The sequence below is a fragment of the Cervus canadensis genome, chromosome 1 (assembly GCF_019320065.1).
Source record: "Cervus canadensis isolate Bull #8, Minnesota chromosome 1, ASM1932006v1, whole genome shotgun sequence".
Classification (NCBI taxonomy): Eukaryota; Metazoa; Chordata; class Mammalia; order Artiodactyla; family Cervidae; genus Cervus; species Cervus canadensis.
Window position 1 is genome coordinate 103,011,608 of NC_057386.1, and position 21,693 is coordinate 103,033,300.

At 48.7% G+C, this 21,693-nt stretch overlaps 1 protein-coding gene across 1 annotated transcript in view; it reads left to right on the top strand.

The window, feature by feature from the left end:
* The first annotated feature begins 902 nt into the window (after nt 1–902).
* RIMBP2 (RIMS binding protein 2) overlaps nt 903–21,693 on the top strand; it is a 295,906-nt gene continuing 275,115 nt past the window's right edge. Inside the window, exon 1 of the mRNA XM_043488869.1 lies at nt 903–1,009. The gene's annotated coding sequence lies outside the window, so the exon portion shown is untranslated. The remainder of the gene's footprint in view (nt 1,010–21,693) is intronic.

Here is a 21,693-nt window from a genome sequence, read left to right on the forward strand (position 1 = left end):
TTGTAAAAAGGACCTGTCGCTGGTCCCTGCCTGGGCAGGTGGCACTGGGACCCCTCAGACCTCAGTCCAGGTCCGGGACCTAACACGGGGCTTTCTTCCCAGGAGCTAAATTATTTAGCATCTTTAAATCACACACACGATGGGGTTTTCATCTCAGGGAACAAACTGTTTCCCCGCACGCGTGTGTGTGCATCTGTGTGTGTGTGTCAAGTCCACACACATTTTCCTAGTCTGTCACTCTGCCACGTTGCTAGGTAGCTGGTAGTCTGTGGAAGAGTCTGAACTTCTTGGGAGACGAGGAGGACACACACATTATTTTCTTTGGATTCTAGAGGTTGGGGCGGGCGGGGGCGCCAGACCAGAGGGTAAAGACCCGAACAGCTTGGGTGGTTCACATAATCGCTTAATTCCCGGCTGCACTTGAGTTTCTTAGCTTGGTGGGGCGCACGAGGGCAGGTTTTCCGCGGCCGGTAGGTTGCAGGAGGCCCCTGGCAGCCAACAGGGGAGAGCTTGCGTTGTTATTCCCCAGACGGAGCATCACCCACTGAACCCCAAGCCCTGCGTGGCTAAGAGAGCTGTGTGGCCTCCATTTCTGTCCCCGCTTTTGACCACAACTCGGTGGAAAAGACGCTGGCAGGGAGGGGAGAGCCATCTTGGTGTGTGTATGTGTGTGTGTGTGTGTTTAAAACACTGACGTTTCCTGGGCTCTGGGTACCGCTGCATGGCGGTTGGTTCCCCACCCCCAACCCCACCCCCCCATCTTTTTCTCTTTGGGCCTGCTTGCCTGCCTGCAGAAAACTAATGAATCATTTCTAGCTAAATCCAAGCAGTGCAGACACACCAATGCCCTCTCTCTCTCTCCCCCTCCCTCCCTCCTCCTCTCTTCTCCTTCCCCTCCCTCCCCCTTCCCTCCCTGCGCTCTCCCTCTGGCCCCCAGTTTGTAATCTGACACAGCAGACTGCAGTTGTCTCCCGGTGAACCTCCCAGTCTTGGCATTGCTGCTTCTAAGGTAGGCTGAGATTTATTTATTTATTTTTTCCTCCTAAAAATAGCTTCTCGTTTGCCTTTTCACCCCTCCGCACGCACCCCGCGCTGCAGCGGCGGCGGTGATCGCTGGGTGATAGCCGGAAACTCTCTGCCCTGACAAAGTTTATTTTCCAGCGGTCTGAGGATGCCCTTCAGCACCGGGTCCTGGTACCGCGCGGCTGGTGAAGCTGCCATGGACGCCGGTGCCGGAGAGCCGTGGGGAGAGGCGGACCGCTTCCAGACGATTCCTCCCGCTGATGCGGGATATTGCTGCTTGGTCCCCGTGGTTCTGGTTTCCCAGGGCAGGGATGACGATTCTCTGTCACTGTGGGGTTCCCGACACCCGTTCCGCCCCCAGCTTTGCAGAAAAGCCCCTCTGGGCGAAGTTTGACACCACGGCAGGCAATGCCTTTGTAACCCCGAGGTGTGTGAGTTCAGATTGTTTCTCATCTAAGCCTGTTAGGGGCTCCGGATGTGGTCTTCTTGGAGGTTGCGCTGGAGTGAGGAAGGGGTTGTGGGCCAACGAATAAAAAAATAAAAGAGTTGGTTGTATCATCCCCAGCTTGGCTCAGATCTGAAATGTATGGAGCCAGGGACCTGCACGTTGAGAATTTGTCAATTCATGTCCCATAGACTGACTTGAATAATTTGTTTGTCAAAACAGATGTTCCCGGCAGAATGCGTGCGCGCGCGTATGTGTGTGTGTGTGGGAGTGTGTGTGTGCTCACAGGCTGTTTGCTGGGGCAGGCCCTCCCCCGGAAAGCCATGTTTTCACCTGGAGACGCAGTGTTTACAGGACGATCTGCCGGGAGGGAAGTTGGGTTTGGGGGGCCCGGTGGGGGCGAGGGTGCTGTTTGTTCTCCTGACGCTGAGGCCTTTGTAGAGGCAGGTATGCTGCTGTCCCCAGGGTGTTCCCACGGGCTGTCCCCGAAAGTCCAGCTGAGGGCTGGGTGGACGCGGCTCAACACTCTGTCACCGGGTCCCTGGGGGCTTCTGCAGGAATTGGGGGCGGGGGCTCTCCAGACCCTTCCGCTGGGCTTGCAGTACCCCCAAGTTCTTAGGATGGCAGAGTGAGCGAGGAGGGGAGGGCCTTGGGGGAAGGGGTCCACCCTGGCCTCTGTCTCTGCATCATCACCTTTTACTAAAGTGAGACCCCCACCTCATTAAGGGACAGAAAATGTCCCAGGGAGAGCAGGCGGAGGAAGAAGGGAGTGAGCTGGCTCTGAACAAGGAAGATGGGATGGAGAGAGGAGGGGGGCGTGGACCACCTCTCCTCAGCCCAGTATCTGAACCAGGAATAAAGGATGTGCCACGGGAGGGGAGCACTTTAAACTCAGCCCGATTGCAAGGTGAACAGTCCTGGGGGGGGGGGTCCCTTCCCCATCCAGACACCCCAGCCCCTCTGCTTTCTCCCAGCCGGGCTGTGGAATCCCCTGTTGTGGCCGGACCCCTAGTCCGTAGTGTTTGGGGTTTCGTTATCTTGGAGTGCGATTTGGGCTCCTGTGAAGTTGAAGCCTCCAGGCGAGATGCTTGGGTACCACCCGGGCTTGTGTCTTCGGCGTGGGGCTGTGGTGTGGGAGGCAGGCAAGCAGACAGCCCCATCTGCAGTGTGGGGTGACTGGGCAGTGCCCCAGGGCCTACGGCTGCTCGGCTGGCCATATGGCACTGTACCCAGGACACGGAGCAAAGCATTTTGAGGTTATTTCAGGGAAGTGGCTAGCAGCTGATATTTACCACCCTCCCCTTCTGAGAAGATGACAAAGTGGGTCAGGGAAAGGTTGGCGCTGTCAGCGTGCCAGGGGAGTGGGTGGGACTTCAGGGGCTGCCCCCACCCCCATCCCTGTCCCAGGTCTGTACCCCGCGTCCCCCAGATCAAACCCAGCCACATCTGAATCCCTGGTGGGGGGAGCCTGAAAGCTCCCCCAGGTGAGGCCGTGTGCAGACTGGGCTGAGAACTAGCAATTAAAAAAAAAAAAGGCAGCAAACCAATTCCACTGATTCTCTCCGCTGTATTTTTCAGTCTCATTTCTCCCTACGTGGTTGGCGTTTGGGAGAACAGCCTGCGCTTAAAGGGCAGGAGGAGGGGCACAGAGCAGCGAGGTTCTTTCCTGAGCTTCCGCTTCCAAGCCTCCATCCTTTGTGTTTTTGGAGTGAAGCTTGAAGTTTTAATTAGCGCCAGGGCTCTCAAACGTTGGGGAGCACGCGAGTCATGGCGGGAGGGAGCGGTTTCTGAGCAGCCCTGGGGACGGGGTCCAGGGTTCGCGTCTCTCAGTTTCTGGTGCTGATATTGTTGATCCAGGGACCTCACTTTGAGAACTGCTGGGTTAGGAGTCACCCCCAGGGTGCTCAAGCATCTGTGGGGGTCGTCTACCGTGCTGTGGACTTTGTTTGTGAGTATAAACAAAGTGTGATTCTAGCAAAGCCCTGGCCCCTCCGGTGAGTGTAGGCTGCTGTTGGAACTTTGCTTGTAGCAAGGAGACTCCTTTCCTGCAAGGCTGGAGCTACTGCTCCCGCTGGTAGGGGAGGTTAGAGGATTTAACTGCTGAATTTCCCAGTTGTTTTGGGTAGCCGGAAGGTTGGAATCTGTGTAGTCCTGGGAACTTGTTTAAGGATGCACCTCCTGCTGTGCTGGTTTATTATGGATGCACTGGAGTGGCTGACCCTGACTTCTTGTAAACTGTTCTTCATTTCTCTGGTTCCTTTTGAATTAGATTGTTAGACTCTATGAACAGTGTTTCCCCAGCTTCTCTCTGCCTCTGCCTGTCCATTTGAAAAGCTGCCTGATCTTGTTATGGCATCCGCTCCAAGCTCACAATTGCAGAGAAGCAATGGCCTGTTGATGTTGGTGCCACTGCCCTGGGTGCAAAGGGTTGGATGAACCTCATCCACAGACCCTAGTGTGTTATTGTTACAGGTTCCGCTTCCCCTTTCCCTCTCTCTGTCTCCTTTCTATCTCTCCCTTGCCTCTCTTCCTGTCTCTTCCCTTTCACCCCAGTCCCCACCCCCTTTATCTTTCCCATCACAGCCAGTCCCTTCAATGCGTTTGATATATAATCCTGAATTTGCATCTATGAGAAGCACTAGTACTGCCATATTCCCAGGTGTCTGATGAGCAGAAATTCCGTGGGACTCTGGACCTTGTTCTGTTTCCTGCTTCTCTCATGTGACATACTATGTCTCGGTGTGTATTTCTGCTGAGTTACTTCTAACTGCTGTGTAATATTCCATAGAGCTCATGGACCACCTTTTTCTTGCCCGTTCCCATCGAGGACACCAGGTCGGCGCCAGAGCCCAGTTGCACAGATGATATTGCAGCAGCATCCTTGCACGTGTGCCTTAGGGTCCTGAATGAGAATCATTCTGAGTGCATCTCAGAAGTGGATCTCTGAGGGGTGGAGGGGATGTGTTTACCTCATTTCAGCAAGTTCTTCCAGCTCACTCTGCAGGGTGCATTCTCTTTCCCCATGTTCTTGCCAGCACTTAGCACTGTCTGACTTTCTAACATTTGCAATGAACTTTTCCAGCCCTTGTATATCCAATTCTGCCTAAAGCTGGTTGGGAGGGGGCTTTCACAGACACTTCAGTTCCAAGCTAGCATTTGCGGGCAGCAGCAGAGTTGGGTGGGTTTTCGGGGTACTGGGCTATGTCTCTTCAGAGTCACTTCTTAAGTGCAGCCTGCCCTGAGCTCAGGCCTTATGGGTAATGGGTCTTCCTCTTTGAGAACTGATATGGTTCTTGGGGGAGTGTCTGGGAGGGTCCTTTGGCTCATCCTAACAGTGACAAAGAATCTCAAATTAACTCTTGACATTTGAAGCTATGTTTTCAGTCACCAAGATCCACTGAGAAGACTCAAACAATAAATCATTCCTCATGTTACTGGTAACTGGACCTATGTGGATCCATCTTCATAAGTCAGTGATATCGTACTAAAATTTGTTGGGTTATGTGCATGCTTAGTCACTCAGTCCTGTCTGACTCTTTGCTACCCCATGGACTGTAGCCCACCAGGCTCCTCTGTCCATGGGATTTTCCAGGCAAGAATACTGAAGTGAGTTGCCGTTTCCTCCTCCAGGGGATCTTCCCAACCCAGGAATTGAATCCATGTCTCCTGTGCTTCCTGCATTGGCAGGTGGATTCTTTACCACTGAACTACCTGGGGAGCCCCTGTTGGGTTGTAGTTAATGTATTATTAATAACATGTGTACACAACATGTATATATTAATACATGTATGAAGTGAAAGTCGCTCATTCGTGTCTGACTCTTTGCAACCCCATGGACTGTATAGGGGTTCTCCTGAATTCTCCAGGCCAGAATACTGGAGTGGGTAGCCTTTCCCTTCTTCAGGAAATCTTACCAACCCAGGGATCGAACCCAGATCTCCCACATTGCAGGCGGATTCTTTACCAGCTGAACCACAAGGGAAGCCCAATACATGTATTTAATGCATTAAATGGATACCTGAGAAATAAAAATTTAAACCTGCCTTGACATTTCTTAGTTTTTCACTGGACCAGGAGGCTCATAAAATGGGAGAGGCTGGGGCTTCTCTGGGATTCCGGATGATTTATGCTTTTTTTAAATGTATTATTATTTTTTAATTGAAGTATAGTTGATTTACAATGTTGTGTTAATTTCTGCTGTATTATTTTTTTGTTATGGTTTTTCCCAGGACTTTGACTACAGTTCCTGTGCCCTATAGTAGGACAGTCAGATAACCTGTTCTTAATGTTCACTCACATGGGAAAGAAGTGTCATGACTTCCAGGCCCTGAGGGGCTTCGCAGGGACACAGATGGGTGAGGTGGCAGAGTCTGTGGCAATTGGGTGTGGGGGAGGTTGTTGAGAAATGGAGGGATCAGGGTGACCTAAGGACATTCATCTGAAATTATCTTATTTGCTGACATTTTTATTGTCTGTTTTTCCATGCAAGTGCTTTGCACATAGTAGGGTGTCAATAAATATTTTTTGGAAAGAATGAAGAAAAGTGAAAGTAAAAGTTGCTCAGTCGTGTCTGACTCTTTGTGACCCCATGGACAACCCATGAAATTCTCCAGGCCAGAATACTGGAATGGGTAGCTGTTCCCTTCTCCAGGGGATCTTCCCAACCCAGAGATCAAACCCAGGTCTCCCGCATTGAGCAACTGAGCTATCAGGGAAGCCATGAATGAAGGAAGGAAATGACCTTTAAGAGGCCCCAGGGTGGGATGGGGCAGTAGCCTTTGGTCTGGTTACGGGCCTGTGCATTGTCGTCACCACAAGCTCTACAATGACGTGTTCCAGGATGGTTCTGTTCTGAATGAAGCTCCTGGAAGGCAGCAGTTGTGATGTTTATTTTTGTCATCTAGGGATGAAGACAGTGCATTCGCTTATTCATTCAACAAACATTTGAGCCCCTATTAAATATTAAGTAGCATTTTGAGCACAGAGCAGCCAGCAAGATAGCTAAAATCTCTGCTCTTATGGTTTTGTGTGTGTGTGTGTGTGTGTGTGTGTGTGTTTGACAACAAGCAGATACCTAAAAAACAAATGGAGGCAACACCATACAGAAGATTATAACAGCCTGATGTGAGAGTCTGTGGTGGGGTGATCCTCGAAGTTCTCATGGAGGAAGTGACATTTAAGAATCCAGGGATACAGATACAAGTGCAAAGACCCTGAATATCTGAAGGAAGGAACAGTGGTTTCCTTTCTCTTAGATGGCTGTGCAGAAAGGGCCGGCAGGATGTTTTTGGAGCACGTGGAATGACAAGGGTCTGGAGTACCCAAGCTTTCACCCATGGACACTGAACATGAACCGTGAACTCCCACGGGTGTCTGAAACCAGTGGGTGGGGGTAGTTTGCCAGTTCCATCCTCAGGGAATTGGCCACAGGGTTCCCTTTTTCGAGATGCAAAATTTCCCCTCCTCACTTCCTCTTGTCCCCATCTTGCCCCGCCCCACTGCATGCTGCTACCAAGAAAACCTGATTGCCTTGCCTTTGGAAAAAAAGGCATTTTGAGTGGGGCTTTTGGCTGCTGATCTGGTGGTGGTGGTGGTGGTGGGGGACTTTGGAACGATTCTCTATGATGAAATAGTCTTGTTGCCAAAAACCAGCACGGATGCTGTGATGACAGAGTTTAGAACTGGTCGCTGCCGTTGGCTCAGCAGAGTTGGTTTCCATTGGGACGTTATGGATGGTTATTGTTGACTGATTGTTTCTAAGACAGAATCACTCCTCATCCTGTTGCTCCACTGTTACTTCAGACTCAGAGATGTAGAGAGGTAATAAGGCCATGGGGTTGTTTGTTTGTTTCTAATGTTTCCCTCCTAACAGCACTCCCCCGCCCCATCCCAGAAGGAGCTCTGGATTATTAGGAAATCATGTTTGGTTGTTAGCTCCACGTCTTTAAAGAGCTCAGATTTAGGGGCCAAAAATCTGATCTGTGTATCTACCTAGTTACCCAGGACTTGCTCTAGGGGGTTGGGATGCTGGTGAGCTGGGGACCAGGTTTGGGGCAAGTGACAGAGGTGCCTCTGCTGATATCAAAACCACACTGACCATCCCTACACAGCTCACTACATGGGTTCTGCATCTTGAATTTATTTTTTCAAACATCTTTTAAAAATTTTTTAAAATTTATTTGTCTGCACTGGGTCTTGGTTGGGGCATACAGAATCTTTAGTTTATGGCATGTGAACTCTTAGTTGCATCATGTGGAATCTAGTTCTTGACCAAGGATGGAACCCAGGCCCCCTGCATTGGGAACGAAGAGTCTTAGCCACTGGACCACCAGGGAAGTCCTTAATTTTTTTAAAATTAATTTTTATTGGAGTATAGTTTGCTTTACAATGTTGTATTACAATAGTTCCTACTGTCCAGCAAAGTGAATCAGCTGTATGTATTACATATAGCCCTTCTTTTTTGAATTTCCTTCCCATTAAGTCACCACAAAGTAATGAGTAGAGTTCCCTGTGCTATACAGTAGGTTCTCATTAGTTATCTGTTTTTTTGTTGTTGCTGTTCAGTTGGCAAGTTGTGTCCAACTTTTTACGACCCCGTGGACTGTAACACACCAGGCTCCCTGTCCTCTACTACCTCCTGAAGTTCGCTCAAATTCCTGTCCATTGAGTTGGTGATGCTATCTAACCATCTCATCCTCTGCCACCCTCTTCTCCTTTTGCAGAAGTCCCCAATTTTTATTATAAAAGTAATGACTTTTCATTGTGGGAAAGTTAGAAAGTATTAAAAAAAACAGGCAGGAAGAAGAAAATATTGTTAATTCACAATCCTGTCACCCAGAACCAACCATTGTTAATACTGGCATTTTTTCCAATTTCTTCTCTATGAGGGTTTTTATTTCATTAACTGTATTGAAGTATGTTTTTAAAACATTTTACCTGATAAAGTTGACATTTCTTTGTGATATAGAAAGACACTACAAAAACATATCTTAGAGTAGCTGTGTAATACTTGAACAAGGCTGTTCCCAGCTTACTTATCATATAGGACCACTCAGGCTGTTTCAGTTTTTCCTCATTACTACAAATAATGGTTGGCCACCCTGGTGACTCAGATAGTAAAGAATCTGCCTGCAATGCGGGAGACCCAGGTTGGATCCCTGGATTGGGAAGAGCCCTTGGAGAATGAAATGGCTACCCACTCTAGTATTCTTGCCTGGAGAATCCCCATGGACAGAGGAGCCTGGTGGGCTACAGTCCGTGTGTGTATGTGTGTGTGTGTGTGTGTGTGTGTGTGTGTGTGTGTGAGTGTGCGCGCACGCGCTCAGTCACTTCAGTTGTGTCTGACTCTTTGCAACCCCATGGACTGTAGCCCACCAGGCTCCTCTGTCCATGGGATTCTCCAGGCAAGAATACTGGAGTGGGTTGCCATGCCCTCCTCCAGGGGATCTTCCTGACCCAGGGATCAAACCTGCATCTCCTGCGTTGCACACAGATTTTTTTACTGCTGAGTTGCCTGGGAAGCCCGGCTACAGTCCATGGGGTCTCAAAAGAGTTGGACACGAGTGGGCAGCTAACACACACGCGGTACCCAACTTGCTGTCCTTCTGGGTGACACATGGGGCTATCCATTTGGAGGGTACAGCTGAGGAGGGAGGAGGAGGTTGGCAGGAAAGACTGCATGGAATAACACACGTCTCCATTTCCAGCAGTGGTTCTCAGATCTTTTAAAAAATATGGCTGCCAAAGATGAACATTGGTGGGTCCATACAATGGAATACTGTGTGTGCCGTGTTCTTAGCTGCTCAGTCATGTCCGACTCTTTGTGACCCTGTGAACTTCAGCCCACCAGGCTCCTCTGTCCCTGGAGATTTTCCAGGCAAGAATACTGTAGTGGGTTGCCATGCCCTCCTCCAGGGGATCTTCCCAACCCAGGGATTGCACCCAGGTCTCCTGCATTGTAGACGGATTCTTTATCATCTGAGCCACCAGGGAATACTATTCAGCTATAAAAAAGGAGTGACGTTCAGATGCATCCCACCCTGTGGACGAACCTCGGGAACAAGATGCTAAGAGAATGGTGATGATTGCATGTATCTGAGAATATACTAAAATCCATTGATTGGTACACTTTAAATGGATGAATTGGATGCTACGTGAGTTCCATCTCAATAAATCTGTTTTAAAAATACTGATGTCCCTACCCCATCCCATAGCACCTGCTCTAAGAGGCTCAAGTGGGCCCTGAAGGCTGGTCTCAAAGGCTCCAGAGACTGTCTGGTGGCTCCAGGCTCTTTGGAGCTGATCTGTTCAGTTCTGGTTCTCTGTGCAGCCGTATCCCCCTGCAGAAAGCCTGTTTCCTCCTCTTTCCTTGAGGGAGGGACGGGGCTCCCTTCATCCTCTGTCATTTCTTCTGGACTTCCTCCAGGTGGTCAGTATTTGGAGGGTGCATGAACCCTCCAGGCCTGGGCGTCTCCTCCTGCCCCAGCCCAGCATCCCAGAGGGGGAGGCCTGAGTGTGAACAGTGGGGTGTGCAGGGCCAGAGCTGTGGGCAAGGCGAGACATTGATGTGGGTGGCATGTGATTCCCGGAGGTCCGAGTCACCCGAGGCTGCTTTCCTGTCTGTAACCAGCTTGTTTTAGCTCTGCTTTTTCTCCAGATCAGGAAAGTTGATCTTGTCACTGGAGGATAAGTTTGATTACTTTGTGTTTTCTCTATCATTTCAGAATTTCACAGTTAATTTCTCTTCCATGGAGAGGGGTGGAGGGTACAGCTGGCTGAGATCAGCTTGACCCTCAAAGTGGAGACTAAGCAGAACTGGTCCAGAATATTCCTTCCCCCTCCCCTGGGCTGTGGGATGTGTGGGGAGAAGGCTTCCTTTACTCTGTCAGAATACGGTCCTGCTGCACTGGGGACCACTGGTATTTTCTGAATAATTCCTCTATTGATTAGTAATAATCCATTCAGTTCAGTTCAGTTGCTCAGTCATGTCCAACTCTTTGCGACCCCATGGACTGCGGCATGCCAGGCCTCCCTGTCCATCACCAACTCCTGGAGTTCACACAGACTCATGTCCATTGAGTCGGTGATGCCATCCAACCATCTCATCCTCTGTACTGATTCATAATTCCACTTGCGATTAGTCTGAAATTCAATCATAACAGCAGTACTAACAATAACTAACCTTACAAGGGGGGAGCTATCATTCTCTGTGCCTTGTAGATGGGGCTTGAGACCAGGGAGCTGAAGTCACTTGCCCAAACTCATGAGGCTAGTGAGTGAAGCAGTCAAGGTGCACTGCAGCTCTTTGGGCAGAGCTCACACCCTAATCATGCCACGCTGCCACTGAGGATGGTGCTGACCCGTTCCTGCACTCACTTCTCTCCCTTTGGCTCCTGCAAGGGGAGTTAACCCCGCAAATGGGACTGTGAAATGACCTTCAGTAGGTGGCACTGGCCATGTTTAAGAGTCTTAAGCCATATTGGTTAGTTCTTGCCTTAGCTGTGTGATCTTCGGGCTGTGTGATCATGGGTGTGTTTCTTTATATATATATTTTTAACTTTTTATTTTATATTGGGGTAGAGCCGATTAACAATGTTGTGATACCTTCAAATGAAGAGAGAAGGGACTCAACCATACATATACATGTATCCATTTTCCCTGCAGCTCCCCTCCCATCCAGGCTGCCACATAACCTTGAGCACAGTTTCCTGTGCTATATAATAGGTCCTTGTTGGTTATCCCTTTTAAATATAGCAGTGTGTACCTGTTCATCCCAAATTTCCCAAGCATCCATTCCCCCATCCTTCCCACCCCCTACCTCGGGCAACCATAAGTTTGTTCTCTAACACGCATAGGTGTGTTTCTTAACCTCTCTGTGCCTCCTTTTCTTATCTATAGAACAATGTCATCTATCTCTTTCTCAAAGGATTGAGCTAATACAGGTCAACTGTTCAGTACCCAGTAAGCACTCAATACATATTTTAGCTCTTACCATTATTCTCATTCAGATGGGGAGACTGTAGATGGGGTGTTTTGGTGATTAAATGAGTTGAATGATGTGAAGCATTCAGGACAGGGCCTGGCAGACAGTGAGGGTTCAACACATGCTAGTTAGTATTATCACTGCTTTGATTCTCGGATTCCAAACAGACCACGCAGTAAAATGACAATGGAATGAATAGGATGAGATGAACAAGACAGGATCCCACCTGACACATGAATGGGGACCTTCTCCCCACACCCCATGCCCGGGGTGGGAGGTTGTCCCTGAGAGCCTTACTTCCGCTCAGCTGACTGATGGCAGAGCTGACCCCCTGCACCAGCCTCTCCATCACTGGTGCCCTCATCCAGCACAGGATGAAAATATCACTTTCTCCCTGCTCTAAGTGACTTGAATGTTTGAACAGCCACTTACATTTTTCTAATGGTAATCTGCAGAAACAGACATGTGCAGATGTGGCTTGACTTTCACGAAGCTCCTTTATGAAATCCTCGCTGACATGTTGACCTGGGTGTGTGTTAGATGCTCAGTCGTGTCCTTTTTGAGACCCCATGGACAAAGGACCCCGCCAGGCTCCTTTGTCCATGGGATTTTCCAGGCAGGAATACTGGAGGGGGTTGCCATTCCCATCTGCAGGGGATCTTCCTGACCCAGGGATTGAACCCGGGTTTCCCTCCTTGCAGGTAGATTCTTCACTGTCTGAGTTACCAGGGAAGCCCATTGATTTGGGTAAAGGCTCCTTTAAAGCCCAGACCTGCTAGTTTAGTTCAGGTCAAAATCAGACTTGATGCTGGGACTTCCCAGTTCTGATCTGTCTCAAGAGCCTCAAGCAAAGGTGCTTTCACTGGTCCTTTGAAGTTTGTTTTGACTCGCGTCTCCTGGGCAGTGCAGCCTAGATTTTTAAATAGATGCTTCTGCGGTTTATTTATTTTTCTTTTCTTATGAGCAGAGCTGCCTAAACCGTGTGGGAGGGAGAGACTTGTGCAGGGAATGGCATCGTGCAGTCCTGCTCGGGGTGGAGGGGCTGTGATGGGCTCGAAGTCTCTTTGTTTGGCTCTTGCACACTGCCTCTGGGAAGATGCTTGGTTGGAGCTCGGCCCCACTGTCTGGGCAGACAGGACATTTCTGCAGCGCAGGGAGCCTGAGGCTCTTTCCTTCTGCCCTGCACAGGAACCTGGAGGCCTATAGAAGAAAGGGAGAGGAAGAAACAGCGGGGGGCCTCGAACGCAGTAGATAAAGCAGCAGACACGTCCACTGATATTTCACCAGACAGGAGCACATCAGCAACAGGTGTGCTGGGACTTCCCTGGTGGTCCAGTGGTTAGGACTCTGCGCTTTCACTGCAGGGGATATGGGTTCAATCTCTGGTCAGGGAACTAAGATCCCACATGCCTTGCAATGCAACAAAAAATAATAATAAAAATACTTTATTAAAAAAAGAAACAGGGGTACCCCCGGGGGGTTAATGTGTGCACCTAGCCCATGGGACAGCTGTGTCTCCTCCTGACCACCCTCACCCCCAGGATGGTTCTGTGACTCACAATCTCAGGGGAAATGAATGGGGGAAACATAACTCCTTTCTTCCCAGAAGTAAATACATACAGAAAGGCTTGGATTAGGTGCCCCAGGAGCCCTGGGTTCTGAACCGTGTTTTGCAATGAACGGGTCGGTCACCTCACTGACTAGGTTTGGTCTTCATGGTTCCAAAGTGCAGATAGTAATCTCATGCTGTAACTGAAAGTGGGGTCTGGCTGGTTGCCACGAAAAAGCCAATAAAGGGGCCAGGTCGGTGGAGATGAAACTTTATTTTGCTTTATTTTGGATGTTCGAAACCAGGGTGGGGTTGGGAGGGCAGACTCCTGTCCAAAGGCTGACTCTCCCCACCCCTACTGACCACCAGTGGGCAAGAGCTTTTATAGACGGAGGGAGGGGGTTCCATGCAGAAATATCACAATCAACTCTGACAGTCATCTTGAAATTGGTCATCGGTGGTCTGACCAGCATCATCTTGATTGTTTGCAGTACAGTTAGTCTTCAGTTCCAGGGTCAGCTTGTTTCAATTTCTTGGGGGCAAGTCTCAAAATTGTGGCCCCTTATGTCATGGCTACAGTCTAGTCATCGTGTAGTTAACTTCTTTCACCTGGGGGGGTTTCAGTATCCACAAGACAGCTCACAGGATATGGCTCAGACTATTATCTTGAGAAGGAACAAAAGGTCCTTGACTATGTTTAATGACTAAACATTTATTATTTAGTCCTGTTGGGGCAGTTTTCCTTTGTTTCTCCATGTTTCAGTTCTCTGATTAAACTTATTCTTTGGCCAAAGTTTTTCTACAGACAAAAGGCAGGCAGAGGACCTGGGGTCGGGGGGCAAGGACCATAGGGTCCTGCTCATTTCAACACTACTGTTTCCCAAATTCGGGTCACGCAGGCATCACCTCCCAACCTGGTGCATGTATGTGGTGAGCAGTGGTGCTTTACTTGCTCCTTTATCTCTTCAGTGGGGTGATGTTCCCCCTCCATAATGCCAGCTTTGTGATTTCTTTTTGCCCCAGTTGTCCAAGCCTATGCCATTACTGACTTAATATCTGTTTTCAATGGACTCATTTTCCTTTTTAAAGACATCTATGGAGGCTAAAAATAAACAAATGCAGTTTTATGTGATTATCGTAAATGAAATCTTTATATCATGTTAGATGAAGCAAGACTAAAAATGAAAAGAGTGAAGATGAGAGATGTCTCATCGGTCCTAAACATCTTCTCCTGCCTGCCTGGGCTCGCTCCTGAGGTGCCCTCTCTTTTGAGGGGGTTTTTGTGAGTGGAGCTTTCGAAAGGTGTTGAAGACAGTCTGGTCCTGATTGAGACTTCCTTCTGCAGGAACTTGTGTAAGAGAATAGATAACGAATTAATGTCATTTAATGCTGCCCCTGAATAATAATAATAATAATAAACAACGCACACTCTAACAGCTGAGAGTGGCATTCAGCTCTCTCTGTGTGCCAAGCAATGTTGTAAACACTTTGAAGGTTTTAGCACATTAAATCTTCAAGGGAGGGACTTCCCTGGTGGGTCCAGTGGTGAAGCATTTGCCTCTCAATGCAGGGAATGTGAGTTCAATCCCTGATCTGGCAACTAACATCCCACATGTGTGTTGTGGACATGACTCTTTGTGACCCCATGGACTGTGGCCTGCCAGGCTCCTCTGTCCATGGGATTCTTCAGGCAAGGATACTGGAGTGGGTTGCCCTCTCCTTCTCCAGGGGATCTTCCAGACCCAGGGACTGAACCTGGGTCTCCTGTGGTTCCTGCAATGCAGGCAGATTCTTTACCGTCTGAGCCGCCAAGGATGCTCATGGTAGGGCAAAATAAATAAAAAATTTTTAAAAATGTGGAAAGTGCCGTGTGACAGAGGATGACTTCTGAGTTTAAAAGTTGCTATTTGTCGGTGCCTTTGATTGTTTTTCAAACTAGAGGCTGGAGCTCAGCCTGTCTGAAGGCCCAATTTGGGGAGGGGTGTGGCCTTGACCAAGGACCTGCAGAGGCGATTTCCCCTCACCCCTGCTCCTGGGGGCTCAGCCCTCCTTGCAGCCCCTGTCAGGGCCCTCTCCTGGGTCTTGGTGCCAGGGGAGGGTCAGCGCATTGGCCCCACACCCACTCTCCAGAGGTCCCTGGACCTCCAAGCACCACTTCATAGGAGAGAGCTCCAGCCGGGGCATTTGGACACAGAAAGGGGATATTTAAGGGAGACTTCCTTGATGTTCCCCAGAAGTGGAGCCGCCTGCCTCACCGGCCTGTGATGGACCCAGTGTGTCCTAGAGGGACGCCTCCTTTGTGGCGGGCCCCAGGCCTCTGCCCTCTGCTGAGTGATCTGGCACTGAGATTCCTCCTGTTGCTTCCTCCCTTCTACCCTCGCCTATCTCTTCATTTCCTACAGCATTTCTTCTCTGCTATTCTATTATGGGGTGCTATTTTATTTTTCTTTCTTCTCCCCTAGGGATCTCTGTTTAAACACACACACACACACCAAAATACTCCACCTATTAGATTTGTTGAATCTTATTCAAAATGTGGAAAGTCAGCGTGAGCCCAGAGCAGACTGCAGGCAGCAGCTTGTTGGTGAAAAGCTGATCGGGGTCAGGAGGGGGCAGCCCAGTCACGTGAGGGCTAATGCCTCTCAGATCCTGATTACCCATTACTGGGGAGCTGACCCGGCGCCCTGCCCAGAGCCAGGTGGGCAGACCCCAGGCTGGGGCTGGGTCGGGAGGGGGACCACCATCCCCAAGCCGCCGGGGTTCAGGAGAGGATGCTGGATGGCAAAAGGCATGTCCATGCTTTTAAAAAATGATGATCACTTACCCTTTCTGCCTGAATATTCTAGGTAATTTTCAAACACTGATGGTAGCCCATCATTTTCTTATTAGCGAATTGAGGCTTCTCGGGCAGCCAGTGTAATAACTGAAGATGACCTCACACATACTGGGCAGCGAGGGGAACCTGCTTAATGATAAGTGGTGACTGTGAAAGGCAGATGAAATAGGAAATAGATGGTGAGCATCCAATCCCGGGTTAACTGGCTCCCCCGGTGGTCCCGGGTCTGACATTCTGGCACCTGCAGCAATCATTTTAGGATTCGAGACCAACAATCTAGCCTGCGCCCACTGAGGTGACCCAAGTGACCTGCATGCATTATGGAGGAGATCCTATTATCGTGAACTTCTCAGGGCACCTAAAGTGTAACAGCATTTACTGAAATGAGCAAATTGCTGGAAATCATAGTCTCATCGTCTTGGCCCAGGAATGAAGGAGAAGAAGTAAAATGATGCAGATGCTGTTAACATACAGAGCATCTTCTGTGAAACTCTCTGAGTTTTAAATTTTTTATTGAATTTTCACAGCCCTATATTATGAATTCCACTTTTAAGGATGGGCTTTATTGGATGAGGCTCAAGAATTTAAGTAACTTGTTCAAAGTCACAGCTTGTAATGGGGTGGGTGGGGTTGGGCAAGATTCTATTCTGTATAATCTGATTCTAGAGCCTTATCTCTTAACCAATGTGCAGTGCTTCTCATTAGAAGAGATTAATAGCTGAAAAGAAATTCTTTAAATTCCTGTAGGGAAAGTGTAAAAGTGTTAGTAGCTCAGTCATGTCCGATTTTTTGTGACCGGGTGTACTGTAGCCCACCAGGCTCCTCTGTCCATGGAATTTCCCAGACAAGAATACTGGAGTGGGTTGCCATTCCCTTCTCCAGGGGATCTTCCCAACCCAGGGATTGAACCCGGGTCTCCTGCACTGCAGGCAGATTCTTTCCCATCTGAGCCACCAGGGAAAGGAAGGGCAAATACACATGTTCCCTCCTTCCCTCCCTCCTTCTTTCTCTCTGTCTCTCTCTCTGTCACACACACACCATTTCCACCTATTTTCTCTTCCAACTCTCTTTTTTTTTTTTTTTTTAATTTATTTCTTTGCTGCATCAGGTCTTAGTTATGTGGGATCTTTCACTGCAGTGCACTGAGTCCCTAGCTGTGGCACAAAGGCTCCAGAGTGAGTGGGCTCAGTAGCTGTCCTGCAGGACTTAGTTACTTTATGGCATGTGGAATCTTAGTTCCCAGACCAAGGATTGAACCCACATGCAAGGTAGATTCTCAACCACTGGACCAACAAGGAAGTCCTTCCTCCAGCTCCTGGATAACTAAGTGACTATATCATTATTGACTTTGGCAGAGACAATTTTAGAATTTACCCAAAATCATTTCCAAGGGTTCAGCTCTAAGGTTCCATTTTTCTCCCTACTCTTATGCAAATAGTCAATCCCAGTCTTTTGTTAAAAAGAGTAGCTTGGTTAACTGGAACTCTGGAAAATTCTTGCACTGGATTATTGACTGAAATCAGCTGGAGCCAGGAGCAGTGCTGTTGGATAACCTCTTCTATGCTGTCATTTGGGGTGGGGGTGGAGGGCCCTTTGCAGCAATGCTGTTTTCTATACCTCCTGACCCCTCTCAAGTGCATGTAAGAGGGTCGAATGGACACCCAGCAGGGTTGAGGGGTATGTGCCAGGCTCTCTGTCCCTTGTCCAGAACTGTGGCGGGGGAGGGGTAGGCTGCAACAGATTTGTCCCACTTCTTTGGTTTTAAGGTCCTGTGCATGCCTGTATGTATGCTAAATCACTTCAGTCATGTCTTACTCTTTGCGACCCTATGGACTGTAGCCTGCCAGGCTCCTCTGTCCATGGGATTCTCCAGGTGCGAATACTGGTGTGGGTTGCCGTGCCTTCCTCCAGGGGATCTTCCCAACCTAGGGATTGGAATCACGTCTCTTATGCCACCTGCAGCTACCTGGGAAGCCCTTAAGGTTCTATAGTCAGTTGTAAACCTGTTTTTCCCTCTAAGTTCAAGGATCCATTTTAAAAGACATACTACTGTTTGGCTTAAGTATCTTGGAGAAAAACATGAATTCTGCAGCTGTCCATCAGCGTGTTGTTGCAGGACCATGCTTCCTCTGAAGGCTGGATCCTTCCTTATCTGTCTCAGCCTCTGTTTGTCTGCAGTTGTTTCTTACCTCGTGGAGCATCACTCTAATCTCTGCCATCATCTTCATGCCCTTCTGTGCTGTGCCTCCATCTGTCCTTTTCTGTCTTCTGTAAGGACAGACTCATTGAATTTGGGGCCACTCTAATCCAGTATGATCCCATGCCAATTTTTACATTCATTCTGTTACCTGAAGGTGTGTGTGGGTCTGGCTCACCACTCAAAAGCTAATAAACAGGCTAGGTTGGTGGAAAGGAAAGTTTGCTTTATTTCAGATGCCGGCAACTGGTGGGGAGGGTGGACCTCTGTCCAAGGGCTGACTCCCCCCACTTCTTACTAGCAACCAGTGGGGCAAAAGCTTTTATAGACAGAAGGAGGGGGCTAGATGTAGGAACAGCACAGTCAACTCTGACAGTAATCTTCAAATTGATTATCAGTGGTCTGACCAGCGTCATCTTGGTTGTTTTAGGAACAGTTAATCTTCAGTTCCAGGGTCCATTTGTTCCCATTTCTCTGAGGCCAGTTCTCAGAGTTGTGGCAGCTTATGTCATAGGTAGAGTCTGCTCATCATGTAGTTAACTTCTCCACCTGGGGTTTTAGTATCTATAAGACACTCACAGGATGTGGCTCAGATATTATCTACAGCCCTTGAGAAAGAACTAAAGGTCCTTGACTTTGCTAAATGACTACATTATTATTATTTGGTCTTCTTTGTTTTCCTTTGTTTCTGCATTTCTCATTTCTCTGATTAAACTTATTCTTTGACTAACATTTTCCACAGACAAAGGCAGGCAGAAGACACACGGGGGTGGGGGGACTATAGGGTCCTGTTTTGTTTCGATTCCATCTGCAAAGGCTCTATTTCCGAATAAGGTCACATTCTGAGGTTCTTAGTGGACATGAATTTGGAGGGATACCATTCAAACCAGCATCATGACTGTCCACCCAAGGGGTCCTTTGAGGGTGCAGGCTGGTGTTTCAGGATTCCCCTCAGTTCAGGTGACATCTGAAGGAACCGAAGGAGGGAGAAAAGAAGGTTGATGTTAAGGGACTGGGTTTTGTGAGCCTCTGGGGATACGGCCAACATGGTGCGAGACAGAGAAAACACCACACAAAGTACAAGATTGTCAAGATTGTTGTCTGGCCAGTGACAGTTCAGTAAGTATTTTTCCTTAAACCAGTTGGGTGGCTGGGGGCCCCAAATGGCTCTCAGAGGTTGCAGATGGGCATTTACTTGCAGGCTGAGTGCCACCCCACATGTTTTTGTTTGGCCCGCAGAGAGTTAATTAAAAATGATAAAAATTGGTTCCCATCATTCAAACCTTGGAATATTCCCCTCCTAGGTATACAGTGTTATTTGTTTTTAATTGGAAGATAATTGCTTTACAGTGTTGTATTGGTTTTTGCCTGTACAATAAGGTGAACCAGCCATGCGTGCATGCTTGATCAACCAGTTGTATTCGACTCTGTGACCCCATGGACTGTAGCTTGCCGGGCTACTCTGTCCGTGGAATTTTTCAGGCAAGAATACTGGAGTGGGTTGCCATTTCTTACTTCAAGGGATCTCCCCAACCCAGGAGTCCAACCCGTATCTCTTGCATTGGCAGGCAGATTATTTATCACTGTGCCACTTGGGAGGAATCAACCATAAGTATGCATGTATCTCCTCCCTCTTGATCCTCCCTCCCATCCCTCTAGTCATCACAGAGCACCAGGCTGAGCTCCCTGCGCTACACAGCAGCTTCCCACTAGCTGTCTATTTCACACGTGGTCGTGTGTGTATCCCAGGGACGGGGGAGCCTGGTGGGCTGCCGTCTATGGGGTCCGCAGAGTCGGACACTACTGAAGCGACTTAGCAGCAGCAGCAGCAGCAGTGTATGTATGTTGGTCTTACTCTCTCAATTTGTCCTACCCTCTCTTTCCCCCACTGCGTCCACAAGTCCATTCTCTACATCTGCATCTCTATTCCTGCCCTGCAAATAGGTTCATCATTACCACTTTCCTAAATTCTGTATATATGCATTAATATACGATATTTGTTTTTCTCTTTCTTATTTCACTCTGTGTAACCAGCTCTAGGTTTGTCCACTTCAGTTCAACTGGAATTATTGAGATAAAAAAATTGTAAAAGAGCCAACGTTGGACTTTTGCGGCTTCTGAACAATATTCAGTGAGGTTGACTTCCTGAATCTCCCTACTAGAGGGGAGCAGGGTTCTCCGGTGAAGGGCCACGGAGAGGGCAGAAGGCCAGCACATTTGGGGTGATGAATGGGGTGGATGAAAGACTCACTGGTCACGTGGGCAAGTGAAAGAATGCATTGAACGAGTGTGGAGAGAGGTTCCGCTGCTGTCATGAGATCCAAAAGAAATGGATTAGGGGTACATGCTCTTGGTTGAGTAATAGTCCAGGTCAGGGGCTCTACAGGGTTGAAAACCCAGTTTCCTGATGTCTTATAGCTCTGCCCTGGCATCCATTGTCTGATCCAAATGTTTTATCACTGCAAACTCATCCTGGATGGCAGGAACAGAGTTGAGGTGAAGGAGAGGGTATACACCTTCCTGGGGGAACCACCCAGAGTCACCACATGGCCTCTTTTACATCTCATGGGTAAGACTTAGTGACTTGGCCATGCCTGGCTTCCCAGGCTGGGAAAGGTTAAGTCATTCCCTGGGCAGCCATCTGTCCAACTGCAGCATCCTATTCATGTGTATGAAGTTCTGTACCATAGTACAGAACTTGGCTTTAGGTGCTAGATTTGAGGATGATGGAGCCTTGGGACTTCCTGACGGCCTTCTCTTTGAATGGCCAGCATGATGGTGGAATAGAACCAGTGATGCACCAGCATCGCTAAACGTTGGATTGGTGCGCCTGTGCATCATTTCCAAGGTCCTGAAGATGGCGTTGTGCTCCTACAGTCTGACATGTTTGAAGTGAAACTCACATTAGTGAAGCCAAGGTGATAGAGCAGAAGGCCGCTTTTGAGCTCTGATTGGCTCTGCAAGTCTCCACACCCCCCTTGCTGGCCACACCTGGCCTTCTTTATGTATGTACACTCCCCCCGCCAACCCCAGATCCTCCAGCTAATTTAGCTCTAGAACCAGAGCTGTGGATGTTACCAGAAGCTTCTGAGCAGCAACTCAGGAGGGAGCGGTCAGCTGCATGGGTGGCAGAGTTGAGGGATGGAAGGAGGGTTTCATCATCACATGAGGTGTAGAGACGAACAGGGAAATGTCCTTCACACCTCACACTCAGAAACAGGAAATGTATTCTTTAAAATCAAAGGTGGTGCTAGTAGTAGAGAATCTGTCTGCCAATGCAGGAGATGCAAGAGATGCTGGTTTGATCCCTGGGTCGGGAAGATCCCCTGGAGTAGGAAGTGGCAACCCACTTCAGTATTCTTGCCTGGAAAATTCTATGGACAGAGGAGCCTGGTGGGCTACAGTCCATGGGGTCGGTTGCACAGTCAGACACAACTGAGTGACTGAGTACAGTTACTGTTTAAAACCTAAAGCAAATGCCTCCCAAGTGGAGTAGTGCAGGTCTCTGCTCTTTGGTGAAGCTCAGGTGTGGTAGGGTGTTTGCTACCAACAGAAGAATGGGATGGAGAATGTGACATCTGAGGGTCAGAGCACAGAGATAGGGGAGCTCGGGGCAGAGAAAGCCTTGGAAAAGAACTGGTGTGTGAAAAGGGCTTTGGAT